Source organism: Hyla sarda, chromosome 1, assembly GCF_029499605.1.
Source record: "Hyla sarda isolate aHylSar1 chromosome 1, aHylSar1.hap1, whole genome shotgun sequence".
In the NCBI taxonomy this organism is placed as follows: Eukaryota; Metazoa; Chordata; class Amphibia; order Anura; family Hylidae; genus Hyla; species Hyla sarda.
Genome location: NC_079189.1, coordinates 237,112,276 through 237,136,368, shown reverse-complemented (window position 1 = coordinate 237,136,368; position 24,093 = coordinate 237,112,276). Strand labels below are relative to the sequence as shown.

Genomic DNA, 24,093 nt, shown 5'->3' with positions numbered 1-24,093 from the left:
GCTGTCCCCACATCAGGGAACTAATCCTATGTTTACCCGGCAGCAATGTTCTACTCCCCCCAATTAAGGATCAGCCCAGCGGGGTACTACTCACAGATGTCAAGCACTGCCCTCCTCCTCTTTGTTGGGGGCTGCCAGGCACTGGAACTCTATACTGCACGCCAGTGGTCTCCAACCTGCAGACCTCCAGATGTTGCAAAACTACAACTCCCAGCATGCCCGGACAGCCAACAGCTGTCCGGGCATGCTGGAAGTTGTAGTTTTGCAACAGCTGGAGGTCCGCAGGTTTGAGACCACTGCTGTACGCTGTATACTTATTCCCGGGCTGCAAAAGATACAGAAAATAAACTTTTAACTCACCCACCTCGGCCGCACGCAGGGGACTGGAACGTGGACAGCCGTCAGCCTATCACCGGCCGGAGCGATGCCCCGCTCCGTCCAGTGATACGCTGAGCCCACTGTCATTTAAGAAGCCGGCTTCTTACATGAACAGCGCTGGCGGGTCACATGATTTTGGGGGGGGGGGGAGGGGGGGGGAGAAAATACCGTTATATGCCGTGGAACCGCCGTAAGTAAAAGAAAAAACTGTGATACACATATTTGGTCATACCGCCCAGCCCTAGTGTCAGATGCTCATTGGCAAATTTCCTGCTGACAGGTCCACTTTAAATCAAAATGGCTGCATGAATATTCATTTGTTTTACCCCTGTCCAGCCCTCTAAATATTAATAATTAGGATTTAGTGGTTTTTAATAAGTACTAACATGTCAAGCAACTTCACATTCATAGCTGAAAAAAGGAAGGGTCTGGTAGCAGCTTATTGTTTAAAATACGGCTGTGTGACTTTTTGTAGCACTACTATTTGATTTTAGCTTTTGAGCTACAGCTACAGTTTAAAGCCATACACAGATCTACAAGCAATTTTGTGGACTACAGCTGTCACTTAATAGTTAAAGAAATATTTTGTCCATATCATGCACCTTCACCATCACTAGTCCTACAGCTACATTTGTTTTATTCCAGCACAGCTGCATCCATGCATTTGATTACTGTAACTGGGTCATGTGATCCCCCAGCCAGACCTACAGAAAATTGCAGTCCTGTCCTGTTGGTATCTAAGTAGAGGGAGCCACTGTTAGGACTTAGGAAAGGTGACTGCTATAGGTGAAGACAAGTTTTGAAGTCTTGCGTCCAGACAGTGTTGGTACACTAAGTCCCACTGGTAAAAAAATAAAATAAAAAACAGGCACCCCTTCTAATGTTGTAGTCAGGAGGGATAGTATCTCATGTGTATGGTCAGAATAACACTAAAAAAGGTACCCAAACACATGTGTCATATCTTCCTCAAAATTTCCATACACATGTTTAGCTCCTTCAAAAGTTCATGATTTCTGAATGGAAAGCGGAGGGGTAAGTTGCTACCAGACTCCTCTGACAGCAGCTTATCTCTCTGAGAACAAAATGGCTAAAAACAGTTGTAATCCTGTTAGGAGGCCCCCATACACATCAGACAGTCACCAAAACTTTTTGTCAATAGGTGTCATAAGACTATTTTCACCAAGCTTCTTGCAATGTTCACCCAAGCTATAGGCAATACGCAACGTGAACATAACCTAATTCATATAGTGCTGTTTTGTTCCTTGAATGGCAGCACTTTGTTAACAAAAGGTGAACAATAGCACTATTGTAAAGAAGAGTCATGCTGGTCGACAAGCAAACATCGACTTACCAGAGAATAGTATATACTAACTATTGGGAGAGATGTTCCATAGAATTAATACATGTTAATTATATAATAAACAATGGAAAGATATAAAAAAAAATTATTATCAAGTAAATGGTAAAACATGCACATATATTCAGACAGAATACAAAGTACTGTAAATCCCCAAAGACAGATACTCATAGTTCATAGCAACATGATAAAAAGTTGTATTAGCAATTTCCATCCAAATGTACAAGTGAAACCACGAGAGACCACGGCTGCTATATTTAACTGACAGCAGCACTTTCCTAAACTATTCGCTTCTGATCACAGCAATCTGTCTACAAACCTCAGAGGACGAAGAAGGAATAAATGGAGAGGCAGAAGACAGACAACACCGAAAACTACCGCCAGTACCTATAGCAACTAGGTTATACCTTTACCGCGGTGAAGAAAGCCAGAGCACATGTGTTTTCTTTTCATCTCTCTACATTATTTCAGAGCGGAAACTGGGGAATGCCGATACATTTCTGAATGGACCTCACCTAGTACTGTCCCACCCAAGAAACTGAAAGGGTTACTACAGGGGAAATAAAACATATTCCCTATCCACAGAATAGGGGACAAGACTCTGATCCCATTTGGGGGGTGGCATTGCGCAGGTTCCAACTGCTGGGACCCCTGGCGATCTCCAGTATAGGGGCCGGCCCCTCACCCATGGCACAACATATCTTAATAGGAGTCAGGTTGTATACAGTGTGTGTACCTGAAGCTACAACAGCCAGTGAACAGCTCTTAAGCACATGACATAAAAGAGCCAACAAGTGCATCATTCTACTGCCCCTGTATAGGTCTCTGATTCCGTATTCTGGATACTGCAATACACTGGTCTTCTCTACTAGACGTAAAATATCAGCCCATAACAACCAATCCCAGCTCACCTTTTGTTTTACCAGAGTCATTTAGGAAATTAAAGCTGGGCTGTGATTGGTTGCCATCAGCAAATTAGAAGACCGGTTGATAAATCTGGACCATTTAGTCAGACTTCATCTGTACAGTAGTGCATGGAGGATATACAGTTCCCTACAAGCTTCACTTTTATATTAGCCCTAATATATATTCTAAACATTGAAAACAAATATTTCTATAAATTGTGCACTTTCCTATTGTAAAGAATTTGTTTTACTCAGCATAGGGTATGAAGCTGCAGAATACATAACTGCAGTAAGAAAATACATAATGGACATCTATCAAAATATTAAGACTTGTTTGCTCCAACCGGTTCATGTATTGGATTGATCCAATGTATGGAAGCATAGCGCCCATGATGTCTCTCTGCAGGGACTATGCTAACCACACACTTAATTACATTGCATTTTAGCATCGAGCTCTCGTCTACAGCATTACACAAGTGTGTATCAATGGTTCTGCGTTTACACATTTTTGTAAATTACCATATATACTCGAGTATAAGCCGACCCGAATATAAGCCAAGGCCCCTAATTTCACCCCAAAAACCCAGGAAAAGTTATTGACTATAAGCCTAGGGTTCGAAATACATCATCCCCCATGTCATCATCCAGACCCCCATCATCATCCCCCCCTTCATCATCACCGCCTGTCAATCCCTTCATCAGTGGTCTTCAACCTGCAGACCTCCAGATGTTGCAAAACTACAGCTCCCAGCATGCCCGGACAGCCATTGGCTGTCCGGGCATGCTGGGAGTTGTAGTTTTGAAACCTCTGGAGGTCCGCAGGTTGAAGACCACTGCGGCCTTCATCATCATCCAGACGCTCCCCTCACTGCGCATGAACGTCCCTGTGCGTCGTCGTCAAGGCAACATCACTAGTCCGGGGCAGGCCCGGAGCGGAGAAGAGCCCCCCCCCCCCCCCCCCGGAAAAAAGGACAGCCCGGAACGACTAACCCTCCCCACCGGACAGTCCCTGCAGCATAGATGGCCCAGACCAGCGCACCCTTCCTTCCCACAGAGGGGAGGTGAGTAGAAAACTAAAGGGTGGGGTCTGGATGATGACAAAGGCGCAGTGGTCTTCAACCTGTGGACCTTCAGAGGTTTCAAAACTACAACTCCCAGCATGCCCGGACAGCCGATGGCTGTCCGGGCATGCTGGGAGTTGTAGTTTTTCAACATCTGGAGGTCCGCAGGTTGAAGACCACTGAGAAGGGATTGATAGGCGGAGAGTTCACTCAAGTATAAGCGGAGGGGGGCGTTCTCAGCACGAAAAATCGTGCTGAAAAACTCGGCTTATACTCGAATATATATACACATACAACGAAACTGTCATTTTTGATGGTAGTGGATCAGATAACCGTTTAGTCCTGGTCATACAGACATCACAGAAAGTTACTGAAGACCACATAAGAACAAAGAGACTTGATCTTAAATACCTGCCATTGACTTCTTATCAGTACAAACACACAGTCAACCTAAAGATGTAGAAAAGATCCACACAACCTAATACACCAAATCCTTCAATAAACAACCAAATGAATGACCCTTGCAGATCAGTACGATCCCGGATAGGGCTTTACTGATCATTCAGTCTTCATTACAGGTCATCCAAACAATGACAATGATGCAAAGCATGACAGTACAGTAGAATATGGCAGCACAATAAACCAGAACATGAACAGTTTAGTTACCTCTCCTACAGGACACCAGACAGTCATCCCATGTTAGTGTAAACTGTCTCGTAACTTTCTGCTTGACAAACTTGCTTGTGCGGGGAAGCGCTTCATTCTGTTGCTATTGTCTGAAGGGCACAGACACAGAGATGTAGTATCTACTCTGACATTTTCCCAGAATGCTCCACAGTGCTCAGGGCAAGGAGCACACACAAAAAAAAAAAGTTTTAACAACTTCCCCTCTATCCACTCCCAAAGAGTTCCACCCTCTTACTCATTCCAGCATCCCGTGACCTCCCCCTTCCATCCAAGACCTGGCTGCATGGAAAAGTGAAGAACACATGACCAGTCTCTTCATTGTGCATCTTGGGATTGTACAGAGACTGATACAGGCTGGTGGTCACTACGCCTGCTGCACTGGGATAACCTCTTCATTGCCAGGACACGAAAAGGTAATGTAACACAAGCAACCGCATTATGAAGTGAGGATTCTGTTAACCCTGTCACTGTCTGACCCTTTTATCTGCGTGATGACAACAGTTGTCTGACCAAACTAACTGGTCATACGAAACATACACTGATTTTTTATAACCAAATAACAGCATCTTGGACAAGGAGCAGGGCATCTATGCATATACATCTCACAACTATATTTTAGGATAGTCATGGATAAAATCTGAACCATAGTTCTTTACATACACAATGGATCTAAGTTGTGTAACCAAAATATTTGCGCAACTTTTTTTGCGCCTTGCTGTCATGTGACTTCATAACAATTTGGCTGTAAAAAAAGAAATAAAACAGCAACATTTCAGAGAAGTCACAAGGAGGTCGCAGTCGCATGCAACTTGCACCGAGGTAAATGCTGCCAAGTAAGAGTGCGACTTGTGACCTGCAGCCAATAATTCATCAAAATTGGATTTTGTGCACTTGTGTCTTGGTCACATGTAGAAAGTTGCAATGTGACCACAATGACAATCATAAGATGTCACATGACCGAATCATTAGTCACACGATTTGCACAAGTTGTCTACGATTTGCTTTTGCTCGACTTTGTTGAAACATTTTCGAAAAATGTTTGAATCAAAAAATGCAAAAATACAGAGTCCAATATGAAAAAACTCAATTATCAGACAGATAAATAACACACCAAGCACAGACAGAAAACAATGAATAAATGCATAACTAACAAACTAAATAAAATAAATATGAAAATACACAAAACAAAAAGAACATAAAAATATCTAAAAGCAGGGTATCTCCAATTAACGAAATATATATATATACATATGTATGTGTGTGTGTGTGTGTGTGTGTAGGTTATTTACTCTATACACTATTTCTTATTTATTTGGAATAAGAGACCATTTCCACTAACAAAATAACGTCAGATTTTTAATAGTGCATAAATAGTGACCTTAAATGGCTTTAGATTCCCTCTTCTTCGAGAAATAACAAAATTAAACTTTATTAAAGTTGCAATTTAGCTGTAGAGAAATATTGGAATATCTCAAACGTTACAAGCAGGTTGTATTTGCACACAGCTTAAAAGGGGTACTCCGCTCCTCAGCGTTTGGAACAAGCTGTTCATAGCCCTGCCCCCTCGTGATGTCATGTCATGCCCCTCTACCATAGACTTGCATTGAAGGGGTGGGGCGTGACATCATGAGGGGGGGGGGGCTATGATGTCACGAGCTCCCGACGCCGGCTCCAGTGTTCGGAATAGTTTGTTCCAAACGCTGAGCAGCGGAATACCCCTTTAAATTGATGTCAATGCTAGCTAAGGCAGTTGCAACATGTGATCAAAAATTTTGTGTGGCCGTTATGTTGTGGTTGTATTAAGTCACTACATTGGCTCATTAGATGCGATGTTGAAATGCGACCCTGTAATCTTCATGTCACACAACCAAAGCGACCATGTAGTACTACATGTGTAACGTGACGGCAAATCGCATCTAAACCATGCAGCAAAAATTTGCGCAACTTGCTGACTGTATTACAATTGCCCTTTGGCTTTTAAAAATAAAACAGGCAAATAGCTGAGAAGTGCAAGTAGTTGGCAGCTGCATGTGACTTGCCTTAAGGTCAATGATGGCAAAGTCATGTGCAACTTGCAACCTGCGTCCAAAGATCAAAGAGGTTTTTTTTTTTGTGATGCAGCCGCGATTTCATGTCGGGACAAAACACGATTTACTAACATTATGTGCGATGTTGCAAAGAAGCATTGTGATTTTTATTTTGTGTAACCAAAGTTGCTGTGCAGCCCTGGCCTAAAACATCAAAATACTGAATTGTATAAACAGCATCCTGATAGTAAAATACAACAACCCTACGAGATCACTATTAACCTGTAAATGTCCCCATAAAATAGATCTAGAGCTTTATTAAAACTAATGCTAATACAAAATAGAGCTAGAATGCCTATAGACAACCAATATGTTTTCAGCTTTTTTAAGGCCCTCTGGGAAATAAAAGAATTGCCTTTAGCAACCACAGCAATTTTATTTTGAACTAGTTTTGATAAATCTTTGATGTGTAAGACTATACAGCAAGCTGTACCTGAAGGTATTTTTTATGTCTACCCTTTAAGACAGTATTAGGCTGCTTTTACATCTCTCATGTCGACTCATCAAAAATTTTGGAAAAGGAATGGTGACATATAGCCCAGCAGGCCCATTGAATGGAATGGGCTGAACATAGTCACAGAGTAACTACCTTTGCTCATTTTCATGAACATGCCTTGTTTATGTGTGGAACTCAAAAATTTGGTAGACAACAATTTTGAGTCCCACACAGACAGCGGTTCCTTTGTGAAATGTACCGAAAGTAGTCACTATTAAACTACAGATTGCCCATTAAAGAAGCACTCCCTGATTTATTTATAGTTGTAGGGTCATGAGACTTCTTATCAGCCACCATCCTGACTTTCAGATACCAAACTACACTGCTCAAAAAAAATAAAGGGAACACTTAAACAACACAATGTAACTCCAAGTCAATCACACTCCTGTGAAATCACACTGTCCACTCAGGAAGCAACACTGATTGACAAGCAATTTCACATGCTGCTGTTCAGAAGGAACAGACAACAGGTGGAAATTATAGCCAATTAGCAAGACACCCCCAATAAAGGAGTGGTTCTGCAGGTGGTGACCACAGACCACTTCTCAGTTCCTATGCTTCCTGACTGATGTCAGGTCACTTATGAATGCTGGCGGTGCTTTCACTCTAGTGGTAGCATGAGACAGGAGTCTACAACCCACACAAGTGGCTCAGGTAATGCAGCTCATCCAGGATGGAACATCAATGCGAGCTGTGGCAAGAAGGTTTGCTGTGTCTGTCAGCGTAGTGTCCAGAGCTTGGAGGCGCTACCAGGAAACAGGCCAGTACATCAGGAGACGTGGAGGAGCCAAAAGGAGGGCAACAACCCTTTGTGCAAGGAGGAGCAGGAGGAGCACTGCCAGAGCCCTGCAAAATTACCTCCAGCAGGCCACAAATGTGCATGTGTTCACTCAGTCAGAAACACACTCCATGAGGGGGGTATGAGGGCCCAACATCCACAGGTGGGGGTTGTGCTTACAGCCCAACACCATGCAGGAAGTTTGCCATTTGCCAGAGAACACCAAGATTGGCAAATTCACCACTGCCGCCCTGTGTTCTTTACAGATGCAAGCAGGTTCACACTGAGCACGTGACAGACGTGACAAAGTCTGGAGACACCGTGAAGAACGTTCTGCTGCCTGCAACATCCTCCAGCATGACCGGTTTGGAGATGGGTCAGTAATGGGTGTGGGGTGGCATTTCTATGGGGGGCCGCACAGCCCTCCATGTGCTTGCCAGAGTTAGCCTGACTGCCATTAGGTACAGAAAGGAGATCCTCAGACCCCTTGTGAGACGATAAGCTAGTGCGGCTGGCCCTGGGTTCCTCCTAATGCAAGACAATGCTAGACCTCATGTGGCTGGAGTGTGTCAGCAGTTCCTGCAAGAGGAAGGCATTGATGCTATGGACTGGCCTGCCCATTCCCCAGACCTAAATCCGACTGAGCACATCTGGGACATCATGTCTCGGTCCATCCACCAACACCACATTGCACCACAGACTGTCCAGGAGTTAGAGGATGCTTTAATCCAGGTCTGGAATTACATCCCTCAGACCACAGTTTTAGGTCCGTTGGGAAAAACCGCATAAAGGGCAAAAATGAGCTGACCAGCATGTGACTCCGGTCGGCTCATTGAAATACAATACATACGGGCAGCATACAGCAGGGATACGGGAGCACCCGGTTTTAGCTCCCCCCAGCCATATGCGAACCCGTATTGCATAAAACGTGTTGTGAACCCAGCCTAGGATAGAAAGGAACAGTTAAATGAAGTAATACTAGCTGGAAGATAGATAGATAGATAGATAGATAGATAGATAGATAGATAAACTGGCTAGTTGCCAAATGGAAGTGCTTCTTCAAAGCCGAAGGGCCTGTTTGTAACATGTTTGCATGTAAAGTTTGCCGACATATAGCCTGATGTGAAGCAGAAAACGAGATATGAACGGAGCCTTATTGAAAAGCATCATTGCAGCAGGCCAACAATGTAAATGTGTAATACTGATCTGTGCACAATTATTCCTGTGTTACCAGTTAAGAGATACTAATATAAAAAATAAAACAAATGCTGTAATGGAAGACTGCTGGTAATGAACATTCAAAACTAAATGGCTATTAGATTATGGTAATTGTTTTTGTGTGTATGTGTATATTCTACTACAATTATTCGGAATTTGAAGGATCCCATACACATTGTACAGGGACATTACAGGGCACTTCTACTGGGTATTCAGGATTGGTAGCAGAAATACAGGACCGGGAGTAAGTGAAACAGTGCAAATTTCTGGGTTGTTCATTGCTAAACTAAAGTGGTTTTACAAGTGAACAGATCTCTTAATACACACCACACTTATGGCCCAGAAAGTGAATATCATGAAGAATTTATCTTTGTTTAACAAATATTGCCATCTTTCTTACACTGCTTTTATTGTTTTATAGTTTTATGTATATTTAACCCCTTAACGACCTAGCATTTTTCTGTTTTTGCACTTTCGTTTTTTCCTCCTTACCTTTTAAAAATCATAACCCTTTCAATTTTGCAACTAAAAATCCATGGAGGGCTTATTTTTTGCGCCACCAATTCTACTTTGTAATGACATCAGTAATTTTACCCAAAAATCTACGTCGAAACCAATTTAGAAAACTGAAGAAAAAACACCATTTTGTTACTTTTGGGGGCTTCCGTTTCTACGCAGTACATTTTTCAGTAAAAATGACACATTCTCTTTATTCTGTAGGTCCATACGATTAAAATGATACCCTACTTATATAGGTTTGATTTTGTCGTACTTCTGAAAAGTACTACATGCAGGAGAATTTATACGTTTAAAATTGTCCTCTTCTGATCCCTATAACTTTTTTATTTTTCCACGTACGGGGTGGTGTGAGGGCTCATTTTTTGCGCCACGATCTGAAGTTTTCAGCGGTACCATTTTGTATTGATTGGACTTCATCGCCTTTTATTCATTTTTTCCTAATATAAAAAGTGACCAAAAATAGGCTAATTTGGACTTTGGAATTTTTTTGTACGTACGCCATTGATCCTGCGGTTTAACCCCTTAAGGACTGAGCCCTTTTTCACCTTAAGGACTCAGCCATTTTTTGCACATCTGACCACTGTCACTTTAAACATTTATAACTCTGGAATGCTTTTAGTTATCAATCTGATTCAGAGATTGTTTTTTCGTGACATATTCTACTTTAACTTAGTGGTAAAATTTTGTGGTAACCTGCATCCTTTCTTGGTGAAAAATCCCAAAATTTTATGAAAAATTTGAAAATTTAGCATTTTTCTAACTTTGAAGATCTCTGCTTGTAAGGAAAATGGATATTCAAAATAATTTTTTTTTTATTCACATATACAATATGTCTACTTTATGTTTACATCATAAAATGTATGAGTTTTTACTTTTGGAAGACACCAGAGGGCTTCAAAGTTCCGCAGCAATTTTCCAATTTTTCACAAAATTTTGAAACTCGCTTTTTTTCAGGGACCAGTTCAGGTTTGAAGTGGATTTGAAGGGCCTTCATATTAGAAATACCCGATAAATGACCCCATTATAAAAACTGCACCCCCCAAAGTATTCAAAATGACATTCAGTAAGTGTTTTAACCCTTTAGGTGTTTCACAGGAATAGCAGCAAAGTGAAGGAGAAAATTCACAATCTTCATTTTTTACACTCGCATGTTTTTGTAGACCCAATTTTTGAATTTTTGCAAGGGGTAAAAAGGAGAAAATTTTTACTTGTATTTGAAACCCAATTTCTCTCGAGTAAGCACATACCTCATATGTCTATGTTAATTGTTCGGCGGGCGCAGTAGAGGGCTCAGAAGGGAAGGAGTGACAAATGGTTTTTGGGGGGCATGTCACATTTAGGAAGCCCCTATGGTGCCAGAACAGCAAAAAAAAACACATGGCATACCATTTCAGAAACTAGACCCCTCAGGGAACATAACAAGGGGTAAAGTAAACCTTAATACCCCACAGGTGATTCACAACTTTTGCATACGTAAAAAAAAAAAAAAAAAATTCCCTAAAATGCTTGGTTTCCCAAAAGTTTTACATTTTTAAAAAGGGTAATAGCAGAAAATACCCCCCAAAATTTGAAGCCCAATTTCTCCCGATTCAGAAAACACCCCATATGGGGGTGAAAAGTGCTCTGCTGGCGCACTACAGGTCTCAGAAGAGAAGGAGTCACATTTGGCTTTTTTGAAGGAAATTTTGCTCTGAGGGCATGCTGCATTTAGGAAGCCCCTATGGTGCCAGGACAGTAAAAATACACACATGGCATACCATTTTGGAAACTAGACCCCTTGGGGAACGTAACAAGGGGTAAAGTGAACCTTAATACCCCACAGGTGTTTCACGACTTTTGCATATGTAAAAAAAATTATTTTTTTTTTACCTAAAATGCCTCTTTTCCCAAAAATTTTACATTTTTAAAAATGGTAAAAGCAGAAAATACCCCCCAAAATTTGTAACACAATTTCTCCCGAGTACGGCGATACCCCATATGTGACCCTAAACTGTTGCCTTGAAATACGACAGGGCTCCAAAGTGAGAGCGCCATGCGTATTTGAGGCCTAAATTAGCGACTTGCATAGGGGTGGATATAGGGGTATTCTACGCCAGTGATTCCCAAACAGGGTGCCTCCAGCTGTTGTAAAAGTCCCAGCATGCCTGGACAGTCAGTGGCTATCTGGCAATACTGGGAGTAGTTGTTTTGCAACAGCTGGAGGCTCCGTTTTGGAAACAGTGGCGTACCAGACGTTTTTCATTTTTATTGGGGAGGGGGGCTGTGTAGGGGTATGTGTATACATAGTGTTTTTTACTTTTTATTTTATTGTGTGTTAGTGTAGTGTAGTGTTTTTAGGGTACAGTCACACGGGCGGGGGTTCACAGTAGTTTCACGCTGGCAGTTTGAGCCGCAGCTCAAACTTGCAGCCGGATACTTACTGTAATCCTCCGCCCATGTGAGTGTACCCTGTACGTTCACATTGGGGGGGGGGGGGGGGGGGGGGGAAACATCCAGCTGTTGCAAAACTACAACTCCCAGCATGTACGGTCTATCAGTGCATGCTGGGAGTTGTAGTTTTGCAACCGCTGGAGGCTCCGTTTTGGAAACAGTGGCGTACCAGACGTTTTTAATTTTTATTGGGGAGGGGAGGGGGGCTGTGTAGGGGTATGTGTATACGTAGTATTTTTTACTTTTTATTTTGTGTTAGTGTAGTGTTTTTAGGGTACAGTCGCACGGGCGGGGGTTCACAGTAGTTTCTCGCTGGCAGTTTGAGCTGCGACAGAAAATTTGCCGCAGCTCAAACTTGCAGCCGGATACTTACTGTAATCCTCCGCCCATGTGAGTGTACCCTGTACGTTCACATTGGGGGGGGGGGGAACATCCAGCTGTTGCAAAACTACAACTCCCAGCATGTACGGTCTATCAGTGCATGCTGGGAGTTGTAGTTTTGCAACAGCTGGAGGCACACTGGTTGTGAAACACAGAGTTTGGTAACAAACTCAGTGTTTTGCAACCAGTGCGCCTTCAGCTGTTGCAAAAGCTACAACCCCCAGCATGTACGGACAGCGGAAGGGCATGCTGGGTCTTGTAGTTATGCAACAGCTGGAGGCATACTACTTTGGCTGGGGATGCTGGGGACTGTAGTTATGCAACAGCTGGAGACACACTGGTTTGCTACATAACTCAGTGTGCCTTCAGCTGTTGCAAAACTACAACTCCCAGCAGTCACCGACAGCCAACGGGCATGCTGGGAGTTGTAGTTATGCAACCAGCAGATGCACTACTACAACTCCCAGCATGCACTTTAGCTGTTGGTGCAAGCTGGGAGTTGTAGTTGCACAACAGCTGAAGGTACACTTTTCCATAGAAAAAATGTGCCTCCAGCTGTTGCAAAACTACAAGTCCCAGCATGCCCATAAGGGCATGCTGGGAGTTGTGGTGGTCTGCCTCCTGCTGTTGCATAACTACAGCTCCCAGCATGCCCTTTTTGCATGCTGGGAGCTGTTGCTAAGCAACATCAGGAGGCTGTCACTCACCTCCAACGATCCTCGCCGCACAGGTCAGTCCCTCGTCGTCTCCGCCGCGGCCGTCGCTCCTGGGGCCCTGATCCCAACATTGACGCCGGGGATCGGGGTCCCCAGCACCTGGGGTGCACCCGCTCACGTCCTCCGGAAGAGGGGCGGAGCGGGGTTGCGGGAGTGACACCCGCAGCAGGCGCCCTGATTGGTCGGCCGGTAATCCGGCCAACGAATCAGGGCGATCGTGAGGTGGCACCAGTGCCACCTCACCCCTGCAGGCTCTGGCTGTTCGGGGCCGTCAGAGACGGCCCCGAACAGCCTGTAATTCCGGGTCACCGGAGACCCAATTGACCCGGAATCTGCCGCAGATCGCTGGACTGAATTGTCCAGCGATCTGCGGCCATCGCCGACATGGGGGGGCATAATGAACGATTTCAGCAGGCATCGGGCACCGGCTCCCCTCCGGCTAGCGGCGGGGGGCCGGGATTTGACAGGACGTACTCAAACGTCCTGAGTCCTTAAGGACTCGGAAAAGGGGCCGTTTGAGTACGTCCTGCGTCCTTAAGGGGTTAAGTAACGATATATTTTTATAGTTTGGACATTTACGCAAGCGGCGATACCACATATGTTTATTTTTATTCTAGTATTTTTTATATGGAATTTGGGAAAGGGGGGGTGATTTAAACGTTTAATAAGGAAGAGGTTAATGGGTGTTTTTTTGTTTTGTTTTTTTACTTTTTATTTGAAAAAAAATATTTTAGGAGGAATCATTAGATTCCTCATACAGATCAATGTGGTTTAATAGAACCACATTGATCTGTGTGTTCTGTGTTCGATTGATAAAGCCTTATCCTGCCAGGCTTTATCATTCACAGCACAGCAGCCGGCATAGGACGTGAGGCAAGCCTTTCGGCTACCTCCACAGTGGATCGTGATTGCGCGCGATCCACCCTACTGGACCACCAGGGATGGTTTAACCTCTTCAGGACATAGGGCGTATGGATACGCCCTGCATCCCGAGTCCTTAAGGACCGAGGGCGTATCCATACGCCCGTGGGAATTCCGGCCCCCACCGCTAGCCGGTTGGGGACCGGAGCCGGATGCCTGCTGAAATCGTTCAGCAGGCATCCCGGCATATCGCCCAGGGGGGTCATTATGCCCCCCCATGTCGGCGATCGCCGCAGATCGCTGGACAATTCAGTCCAGCGATCTGTGGCGATTCCGGGTCAATCGGGTCTCCAGTGACCCGGTGACCCAGAATTACTGGCTGTTCGGGGCCGTCTCTGACGGCCCCGAACAGCCAGAGCCTGCAGGGGTGAGGTGGCACTGGTGCCACCTCACGATCGCCCTGATTCGTCGGCCGGATTACCGGCCGACCAATCAGGGCGCCTGCTGCGGGTGTCACTCCCGCACCCGCTCCGCCCCTCTTCCGGAGGACGTGAGCGGGTGCGGGACGTGCACCCCGGGTGCTAGGGAACCCCGATCCCCGGCGTCAATGTTGGGATCGGGGCCCCAGGAGCAGCGGCGGCGGCGGTGACGACGAGGGACTGACTCTCCGGCGTTGATCGTTGGAGGTGAGTGACAGCCTCCTGCTGTTGCTTAGCAACAGCTCCCAGCATGCAAAAAGGGCATGCTGGGAGCTGTAGTTATGCAACAGCAGGAGGCAGACCACCACAACTCCCAGCATTCCCTTATGGGCATGCTGGGACTTATGGTTTTGCAACAGCTGGAGGCACATTTTTTCTATGGAAAAGTGTACCTTCAGCTGTTGTATAACTACAACTCCCAGCTTGCACAAACAGCTCAAGTGCATGCTGGGCGTTGTAGTGGTGCATCTGCTGGTTGCATAACTACAACTCCCAGCATGCCCTTTGGTTGTCAGTGACTGCTGAGAGTTGTAGTTTTGCAACAGCTGAAGGCACACTGGTTGTGAAACACTGAGTTAGGTCACAAACTCAGTGATACATAACCAGTGTGCCTACAGTTGTTGCAAAACTAAAACTCTCAGCAGTCACCGACAGCCAACGGGCATGCTGGGAGTTGTAGTTATGCAACAGCTGGATGTCCCCCCCCCCCCCCCAATGTGAACGTACAGGGTACACTCACATGGGCGGAGGATTACTGTAAGTATCTGGCTGCAAGTTTGAGCTGCCGCAAACTTTCTGCTGCAGCTCAAACTGCCAGCAAGAAACTACTGTGAACCCCCCCCCCCCCCCGCCCGTGCGACTGTACCCTAAAAACACTACACTACACTAACACAAAAAATAAAATAAAAAGTAAAAAACACTACATATGCACATACCCCTACACAGCCCCCCTCCCCAATAAAAATGAAAAACGTCTGGTACGCCACTGTTTCCAGAACGGAGCCTCCAGCTGTTGCAAAACAACTCCCAGTATTGTCGGACAGCCGTTGACTGTCCAGGCATGCTGGGAGTTTTGCAACAGCTGGAGGCACCCTGTTTGGGAATCACTGGCGTAGAATTCCCCTATGTCCACCCCTATGCAAGTCCCTAATTTAGGCCTCAAATGCGCATGGCGCTCTCACTTTGGAGCTCTGTCGTATTTCAAGGCAACAGTTTAGGGTCACATATGGGGTATCGCCGTACTCGGGAGAAATTGTGTTACAAATTTTGGGGGGTATTTTCTGCTTTTACCCTTTTTAAAAATGTAAAATTTTTGGGAAAACAAGCATTTTAGGTAAAAAAAAAAATTTTTTTTTTACATATGCAAAAGTCGTGAAACACCTGTGGGGTATAAAGGTTCACTTCACCCCTTGTTATGTTCCCTGAGGGGTCTAGTTTCCAAAATGGTATGCCATGTGGTTTTTTTTTGCTGTCCTGGCACCATAGGGGCTTCCTAAATGCGGCATGCCCCCAGAGCAAAATTTGCTTTCAAAAAGCCAAATGTGACTCCTTCTCTTCCGAGACCTGTAGTGCGCCAGCAGAGCACTTTTCACCCCCATATGGGGTGTTTTCTGAATCAGGAGAAATTGGGCTTAAAATTTTTAGGGGTATTTTCTGCTATTACCCTTTTTAAAAATAAAATTATTTTGGGAAAACAAGCATTTTAGGTAAAAACATTTATTTATTTTTTACATATGCAAAAGTCGTGAAACACCTGTGGGGTATAAAGGTTCACTTAACCCCTTGTTACGTTCCCCGAGGGGTCTAGTTTCCAAAATGGTATGCCATGTGGGGGTTTTTTGCTGTTCTGGCACCATAAGGGCTTCCTAAAGGTGATATGCCCCCCAAAAACCATTTCAGAAAAACGTACTCTCCAAAATCCCCTCGTCGCTCCTTCGCTTCTGAGCCCTCTACTGCGCCCGCCGAACACTTTACATAGACATATGAGGTATGTGCTTACTCGAGAGAAATTGGGCTACAAATGCAAGTAAAAATTTTGTCCTTTTACCCCTTGTAAAAATTCAAAAATTGGGTCTACAAGAACATGTAAGTGTAAAAAATGAAGATTGTGTATTTTCTCCTTCACTTTGCTGCTATTCGTGTGAAACACCTAAAGGGTTAAAACACTTACTGAATGTCATTTTGAATACTTTGGGGGATGTAGTTTTTATAATGGGGTCATTTATGGGGTATTTCTAATATGAAGACCCTTCAAATCCACTTCAAACCTGAACTGGTCCCTGAAAAATACTGAGTTTGAAAATTTTGTGAAAAATCGGAAAATTGCTGCTGACCGTTGAAGCCCTCTGGTGTCTTCCAAAAGTAAAAACACGTCAATTTTATGATGCAAACATAAAGTAGACATATTGTATATGTGAACAAAAAAAAAATTTATTCGTAATATCCATTTTCCTTACAAGCAGAGAGCTTCAAAGTTAGAAAAATGCAAAATTTTCAAATTTCTCATCAAATTTACGGATTTTTCACCAAGAAAGGATGCAAGTATCGCCAAAAATGTACCACTATGTTAAAGTAGAATATGTCACGAAAAAACAATCTCGGAATCAGAATGATAACTAAAAGCATCCCAGAGTTATTAATGTTTAAAGTGACAGTGGTCAGATGTGCAAAAAACGCTCCGGTCCTTAAGGCCAAAATGGGCTCCGTCCTGAAGGGGTTAAATGGCCCTTTAAATGCCGCTGTCAACTTTGACAGCGGCGATCTAAAGGGTTAATAGCCGGCCACAGCAATCGCTGCATGTCTGCTATCAACGCCGGCCTCAAGCTACAGTCGTCAGCTGGTGGCCGGGAGGTATGGGGCGGTCTTGAGTCCGGAGCCCGCGCCATACAAAGGTTGCCATCTAAGGATGAGCCGACTCGTCCTTAGACGACAAACGGTTAATTGTTCCATGTGCAATAAATGGTCTTTTGGACAGCTGTGTCTTTACATTTAAGAACCTTCCATCTAACAGAGAGGAAAGAGGAAAGAATATCGGCAAGAGGAAAGAAACAGCTGGAGACTGGGAAGAGTGGGAAGAGGCTGTGAGTGTGACTTAGGAAGCAAGCCAGCACAGGAGCATAAGGACCCCTCGGTGAAGTAAGTCATTTGAAGCATTATACTGCTACTAATTGCGGCATTGTCAAAGAAAAGTGGGCTGTCCGCTCCTTTTATTAATTTTTTTTTGTTTTTGATTCTATATATATCTCAGAATAGCGGAAGAAAGCGACTCCCATTCCGAAAGAAGCGTAGTGACAGACCGGTTATTTACTGTTGATACGCATTGTGAAGTTGGTGAGTGGTCAGTTTGGGGACCATTCACTAAATGTAAGTTACACTATTAAACATATGCGAGTCATATTTGGAATATGTTGAAAGATCGGAGACCGCTCCCTTGATTTTTTTCTCTGTCTCCATTTTACACTGCTCAACACATCTAGGTCGTAGTATGACAACAATGACTTAGGATAACTACAGGAATGTCTGACTGTAATTTGTGAAAGCATTGTTTAGCTATGACCCACCTCTTCTTTAAATGATTTCCGGTTACATTCAGTTCACAACAGAATTCTAGAGAATTTGCAGAAGCCTTGCTTCAGTGACCAGCTGGGGGTGGGTTTTAGGATAAAGTCATCTTCTTACTAAAACAACTGTGAATTTGTTACCAACAAAATCACCCATGTGTATAGCTAGTTTGTTGCTTAAAGAATGAATGTCACTTTAAAAAAAAAAATGTTGACATGTCATACAGATGTGTGAAAAGTTTTGACCAGTTGGGTGTCTGTGCTGAGACCCCCACTAATCACTAGATAGAGCCAGGAGAAGCTGACGGCTATGCACTTCATTCTCTGACTCACTGATCAGTCCGGCTGTTTACAGGACATGGGCTCCAAGCAGGGCCACCGTCAGGGGGGTACATCCAGTACACCAGTAAGGGGCCCGGGTTACCAGAAGGCCCAGGCCCCGCTGTACACCCCCCCCCCCCCCCCCTGCAGCAGCAGAAGCACAGAAGCAGGAGACTGCTGTTTAAACGGCGGTCTCCAGCTTCTGGACGTACAGTACGCAAATTGCATACATAATGTACGTACAGGCTATGGCATTTTCCGGCTACTGTACTTACATTTCCCAAATAGCGTACGCAATGTACATACAAGAGCATATATTGCACAGTAGGCCGCGTGATGGATCGTCGGAAAGGTCAGCGGATAATTTTTTTTTTTTTTTAGAAAATCTATGTAGGGGCATTATTTACTAACTGGTGCATTTTTAGCCTACTAGAGCATTACCTGCTATGCGAGGGACATTATTACATAACTGGGGGCATTACCCATTACCTATGTGAGGGGCATTATTATCTAACTTGGGGCATTACCTATGTGAGGGGCATTATTACCTAACTGGGGGTATTATTAACTAGCTGGGGGCATTATTACCTAATTGGGAGAATTATTACTCAACTGGGGGGCATTATTACCTAATTGGGAGAATTATTACTCAACTGGGGGGCATTACTTATGTGAGGGGCATTATTAAATAACTGGGGCATTATTCCCTAACTGTGGGTATTATTAATTAGCTGGGGGCATTATTACCCACTATCGATATACTGAATGTGACCCCAGAGTATAATTGGGGGCATTTTTACTCAACTGGGGGCATTATCTACCTGGGGGACACTACCTACCTGCATGACTTACATGGGGGAACTATCTACTGAGGTCACTGTATACTGGGGGCATTACCTACCTAAAGGGGGGTGATGGGGGCCCAGGCTTGAAGCTGTGTAAGGGTCCCCGAAATTTCTGATGGCAGCCCTTGCTCCAAGACTACTTCTGCAACAAGTTTGATCAAGTGGTGAGCCTGGGAGTAAAGTGCTCTGGCTATCATCACATTCTTCTCCATAGGACACCATATTATGGACAGAAAAGTTGTCCAGCCACCACACAGGACCCGGTAGCTGAGCTACATTCTTAAAGAAAACAAGGCAGTAGTCAAGATGCTGTATTTGAGTGCATCATTTTCTGGTTTTCAGGAGGTGGAGAGGGTGCCAAATGTCGATCTGACAGGTCATCATTCTGCCCAGAGAAATGCCAGTTTGGGTGGGGCTGGCTGATTAATATGTAAAGTTTATGAGGGAGACCCAATACTTTATTCACAGCAAAACCTTAGGGCATTGGAATTTCAAGATATTCAATGCTTTGTTCCAACGTGATACAAGTCATAAGAACATATACGTGCCTGGTTGAGCCAGATGGGCATATATATGGGGCAGTCAGGAAAGGTAACTGGAGAGTCTGCAGTGTTCTTACACATGTTTCTGTTTCCCAAGCCTAAATGGTGACAGTGTTTATGTATCTTTGATATGACATGGCTTATACCTTAAAGGGGCACTCCGCTACTCAGCGTTTGGAACAAAAGTTACAAACACTGCAGCTGGGACCTCGTGATGTCATAACCCCGCCCATCAATGCAAGTCTATGGGAGGGGGCGTGATGTCTGTCACACTCCCTCCCATAGACTTGCATTGAGGGGGGGGTTGTGATGTCATGAGGGGGGTGGCACTATGACGTCACAAGCTCCCGGGGGCGGCTCCAGCGTTCGGAACAGTTTGTTCCAAACGCTGAGCAGCGGAGTACCCCTTTAAGGGCCAAGCACACTACAGATATTCAGCTCAGAATGAACATGTACATTCTGTTGTCAGAATCCACCTAGAATAGGACTTTGATTTCCAATGCTTATTTCCATTGTAATATTCTGTGTGAAATAAGTGCTGATTTTAGCAAGGCTTATTTAGTGAGGACATTTCTAACAGAATTTACTCAGTTTGCATGAGCCCCAACACAAGTTAAACCACCTAGATTGAGACATTGACTATCATAGTATGTACTTATTGATGTTGCAAATTTGTATGTAAGATGGCAGGAAGTGAGGTATATCTTTCACCGTTTTAGGTCGCTATGATTCATACAACTCTTTTGTTGAAAAATACATGTACTGAAAAGTTCTTTAATCTGACACCCACTGGCCTGAAAATCCCGATAATTGGGGCAGAAAGATGGATCAATGGTTAGCACTGTTGCTTTGCAGCGCTGGGGTCCCGGGTTTCACTGACAACATCTTCAAAAAGTTTGTATGTTCTCTTTGTGTGTGTGTGGGTTTCCTCCGAGTACTCCGGTTTCCTCCCACACTTCAAAACATACTGATAGGTTTAGATTGTGAGCCCCAATGGGGACAGGGACCAATTTGAGTGTACAGCACGGTGGAATCTGTGTGCGCTATATAAATAAAAATTATCATTATTATTATTCTCCATCAAGTACAAAAATAGTCCAGCACAGTCCAGCACTGGTGGGATGATCTGGAAGGTTCTTTTCATACTAAATAAGTAGTGAATATTTAGCATATGTGCGAAGTATATCCATGGACCTCAATTACCGACAAAGGCCTAAAGTGTTATTTGGCCTCCATTCAGGTGGTACAGGTCCCGGTTCACACTTATTTGATGTAAAATAAAAAAATAAAAAAAATAAAAAAGTCTGCTGCACTATTCTTTACAGAGTAATGTAGTAAAAAAAATGTATAGGACACAGTTTACTTGAACAATGATATATTGCTTGTGTATTATCCATTTTATGGTTCCACTTCCTTTTTTGAGGAATTAACACTTACATCCTCATTCTCTCTATGACTGCTTTCTTAGGGTATTTACATATCACCTTTATGCCTCTGTTTAATGTACCGTATATATTCAAGTATATGCAGAGTTTTTCAGCACGGTCTTTCGAGCTGAAAACGCCCCCTGGGCTTCTACTCGAGTGAAAAAAGTCGCTTCAGGGATACCGGTGGGGGGTGGGCCGGGCCATCCATCTTCACCAGGAGGCCCTCTTCTCTGCTCCGGGCCGGACCCGGACTAGAGACGCTGCATTTCTGCCACCACGCAGGGACATCAATGCGCAGGGACTCCCCTGACGTCACAGATGTCTGCTGCACACGGAAGTCCCTACGCGGCGGCAGCAATGCAGCATCTCTAGCCCGGGGCTGGCCCAGAGCGGAGAAGAGGGCTTCCCGGTGAAAATGGACAGCCTGGACCGTCTCACCCTCCCTACCAGTATGCGTATGGTCCCTACAGCTACTAGGCAACAGGACCGAGAGAGCAACAACTGGGGAGGTGAGTAGATAACGAGAGGGGGGTCTGCATGATGACTGGGGGGGGGGGTTGGTGGTCTGGAGGATAACAGGGAGCATATTGACAGGGGGTGATGACGACAGGGGTCTGACAGGGGGTGATGATGACGGGGTGATGATGACAGGGGGTGATGATGATGGAGGGGGGTTGACAGGGGGTGATGATGACGGGGGGTCTGCATGATGACAGGGGGGGTTGACAGGGAATGATGATGACGGGGGGGGGGTCTGGATGATGACTGGGGGATGATGTATTGTATATACAGTATAAACTGTGACGTGTTCCACAGAAGAAATAAAGGATGCCACACAGTGACACCACTCCGACATAGGTACCCATTTAATGCGTAATGGCAGCTAAAAGCTGATGATGTTTAATGAATGACTGAGGTGGTAACCATACAGTAGGGTTTAATGTATACTTTGTAATGCAGGACTCTGTGTAAAGGAATAGCAGTTTGTTATTTCAGTCAAGCTATTTAGCATTATATAAAGTATTTAGTTTACATAAGACTAGCTTAGTTCCAGCTACTTGCTGATGCCCACGTGTTCCATTGTTTAGAAGCTGCTGCTTAGTACCACAATCCATGTTAGGGGGACTTACCCCATCCCCCTAACACTGGAACGCCAGTAAGCTGCCGACTCTACAGAACCAAGAACTTAGCAGAGTTACCATGTATAAAAGAGAGGGTAGAGGGATTGGAATAACACCTGAATATAGGATCAGACTAGACACATGGTTTGTCTGGAGGTTGTAATCTTGGGAAACTCGCATGTCTACGTATGAGCTGTGTAGAGAAAACAATAGGATTTTAACTTTTTTGTTTAATTTTGCATTCATTGGAACACTAAAAAAATCTGCTATAAAAGATATCTTTGTTTGAAAAAGTGTCTGTGTAAAATATATGATCTGATCCCATTAGAAAAAGGTAGGAAGCCTTTCCCAAAGAACCAAATAAATCATTTGACTACATAGCTGGGGCCCTACACGTGTGCTCATATAGAGACCTTTTTAAGTAATGGTTTTAGCTGGTTTCTATAATTGCTGGCTATTTTGTAGCTTGCTAGGCTGTATTACCCACATGTGTGTATGCTTTCACTTCTCTAAAGGTGTACGGCCATCATGCTGTGTAGATTCGGAACCACTCTGAAAGTTCCTTTTTCCTATGTCTGTGGTTACAGAGGTGTCATTTTAACCTAACCCTTTCTCAAGTCAAGTAAAAGATTTTATCATGGGAGACAAGAGTGATTATTTCCATCTCTACCCTTTGAGTTGAGGTACATAGAAAGTCTAAGTAAACTACGATTCTAGCTGTTTGCTTTCTGTTGGAGACATCGGTAATGTAGTGAAATCCATACACATGGAACCACAGAAGCGAGCCGTTGTTTTGCAGTGAATTGACGTACAGACAAATGACTATGGAATATCCCTCTGAAGTACAGTACATTTTGGATAAAGCTATATGCTACTATATGCTGTCTACAGCATCTGAAGTGGCGAGTGCTCCGTGATTTTCTTCTTTATCGGACTACTATATGCTATAGATTTGCATCAGTGGTGTAAGTACATGACATCAATTCATTGCTGGTTATAATGCTGGACGTAAGCTGGAAGGCACTGAAGTATCACACCAACAGAACTGAATGAGCGTATGATCCACATACAGGCATATAAAATAAAAATGGTATGGTTATATACAACAGCTCAGCAACACATTGTTATCTGTCAGAGAAGCATAGCTGACTGCACGATACCTTGTTATCTACTGTACAGGGCTTGTAACAGCCAATGTGACATCCCATTGCATTGCAGCTGTCATCAGAGAAACAAATAACATGTTATACTGAGACCCTATTGTTGGAATGAAGACCGTATTCAATGTTTTTACTGTACTCCAATATAGTGGATTCTAGAAAACTGAACATCAACAAAAATGGAGTCTGCAGCCGGCTTAAAGAAATACACTGGAAAAAGTGATATCTCAGGTTTGGTAATATAAGTGTACAATTCTTATTATTGCTACCATGAAAGATGGATAGACCACTTTGGAATATTTATTACAATACATTTCCTTACAAAACAGTAACAAAAGGATTATGGCAACCAGACCACCAAAACATTGAACTAGCTGCAAGCCATGCCACCTCTAGTATCTCAAACAAGCTGGGCATACACAGGGTAGGTCAATAACAACATGCAATGTCAGATGTAAATGGGAAGGGGCGCAAAGTTAAAGGGGTACTCTACCCCTAGACATCTTATCCCCTATCCAAAGGATAGGGGATAAGATGTCTGATCACAGGGGTCCGGCCACTGGGGACCCCTTGCTATGTCCGCTGTGGCACCTTAGACATCCGATGCACGGAGCGAACTTTGCTCCGTGCAGGATGACTGGCGATGCGGGTCGGAGATTCTTGACGTCACAGCCACGCACTGTTCATGTCACAGCCACGCGACCCCCCAGCGGTGGGACCCCCGCGATCAGACTTCTTATCCCCTATCACTATAGGGGATAAGA

General features: G+C 44.2%; 1 protein-coding gene across 6 annotated transcripts in view; it reads right to left on the bottom strand.

Moving 5' to 3' along the window:
- The window catches only part of PSD3 (pleckstrin and Sec7 domain containing 3), a 574,055-nt gene that overhangs the window by 308,202 nt on the left and 241,760 nt on the right, over window positions 1-24,093 (bottom strand). Inside the window, exon 1 of one of the 6 annotated variants that reach the window (XM_056569249.1) lies at window positions 4,368-4,512. The exons of the other annotated variants lie outside the window; for them this stretch is intronic. The gene's annotated coding sequence lies outside the window, so the exon portion shown is untranslated. Of the gene's footprint in view, window positions 1-4,367; window positions 4,513-24,093 lie in introns of those variants that run through there. 6 annotated transcript variants of the gene reach the window in all.